The 1,672-nt window shown below is 35.2% G+C and overlaps 1 non-coding gene across 1 annotated transcript; it reads right to left on the minus strand.

Moving 5' to 3' along the window:
* Nucleotides 1-744: 744 nt before the first annotated feature.
* Trnastop-uca (transfer RNA opal suppressor (anticodon UCA)) lies at nucleotides 745-831 on the minus strand. The gene has a single exon. It is a non-coding gene; the product is annotated as a tRNA-Sec (tRNA).
* Between the last annotated feature and the right edge of the window lie 841 nt (nucleotides 832-1,672).

The following is a 1,672-nucleotide window of genomic DNA, read 5'->3' on the forward strand; positions in this document are numbered from 1 at the left end:
TCACCAAAGGGCAACAATTCAGAAAAATCAAATATCCTTGAAATCAGAGACGTAATTTGTCTCCGGAAATGGAAAAGAAGTTAAAATTTTGTCGAAAGCATATTTTCGAATTTTTCGTATTGGGCATCAGTTAACTCTTAACGAGAACGCCAATACCTTAATCAAAGAATTTGCGACTTTCAATTTAAAATAATTACATAATTACACAATTGATTGTTTGTTACTGATACAGTCGAACTCGCTCATAACGAGCCCTGATATAACGAGAACCCGGATTTAGCGAGGAAATCAAAAATGTTTGTAATGTTAAGTCTACAAGAGCATTCGATTTAACAAGCAAACCCCGCTCAAAGCTAGCAATATTTTTGTGATTCATAAAATTTTAATTGATTTCCAGCTCAGCTTACCTTTCTTGGGGGGGGGGGGGAGGGGGGCAGGTAAATTTTCTTCAATGTTACGAAATCAACCAAAGTTTGATATATCATAAAACCTGTGAACATTTAAAAATCATATATGTGTCTTCCTCAAAAAAATGACACAAGAGACATCACTCCTGAGGGCCCCCCTGATCCTGCCACTTCAGTGACAAACTTGATCCTTTGAGCAAGGGACACAAGAGACGGGTCAGACATTTCAAAGCAAAGTAACCAACTTCTTTAGTACGGCACAATACAGTGATTAAAAAGAAGAAAAAAGCGTAAATGATACATTTTTATGATTTTTTTTCACAAAAATCAAGTATCACGCCCAGAGGGTGGAATTGAACCACTCTGACTCTCGTCAGCTACGGGTTTGAAGCCCGCACACCGGACCACCGATGATCATCTGGGCATCAAAACATTGTGTCTGATACATATATATGGTTAGAAAATATTTAACGAAAAATTAAACTGGTAGTTTAAGAAAAATTATTTGCTACAATTATGTAAATACAAAATGTATGTCAGGGATGCTCTTTAAAACGAAAAAGAGGAAAATGTCCACAAAACATTTGCTTAATCATTTGTTTTGAGTTCTGCCTTTTCTCTTGACAATCGAGCGATCTTTCCTCGCTCGATATTGCGTCAGCCTATAGCACGCGCGCGCTTTTTCTGTGGCACAAAATACCCATTATAATTTGGCTGATAACTGAAATGTGCCGGTTAATAATGTATTTTCTGAAGTATTTTAATATTTTTTATTGTCCAACCGAATATATGAGTAGTCACGCATTTTAATTTTGCTCGTTTTAGACTAAAAAAAAGAAAGTGAAAACTTCTTCACTTTTTTTTTCTCATTCATTTTATTATGATACGCAATAGTTGAATTGAAACTCTTCAAATTTGAGGGCCCTTTTACAGTGGAGTCCCGGGACAATCACCGAACGAATACACCTCCTGCAAATCAGTCCCTGGCATTTCCACAAAGAAGGCTTCAAAATAATTAAAGTAAATGTTATTTGAGTATTTCTTACGTAAAATTAAAAACAGTCGACTTGGTTGACGCCGCTGGACATCAAACATCGAAGGAAACTCGTTATATATGTCTTTTTTGTTATTTGGTATATTAATGTGACTGATAGCGGGACAGTAAATTTAAAATAAAGATAAAATTAAAACAATAAATTATTTGATGATTGATCTCTAATTTATTTCCTGTGCAGTTATTTGTTTCCTTCCCCTGTATAAAAGTC

Source organism: Uloborus diversus, chromosome 9 (assembly GCF_026930045.1).
Source record: "Uloborus diversus isolate 005 chromosome 9, Udiv.v.3.1, whole genome shotgun sequence".
NCBI classification, from domain to species: Eukaryota; Metazoa; Arthropoda; class Arachnida; order Araneae; family Uloboridae; genus Uloborus; species Uloborus diversus.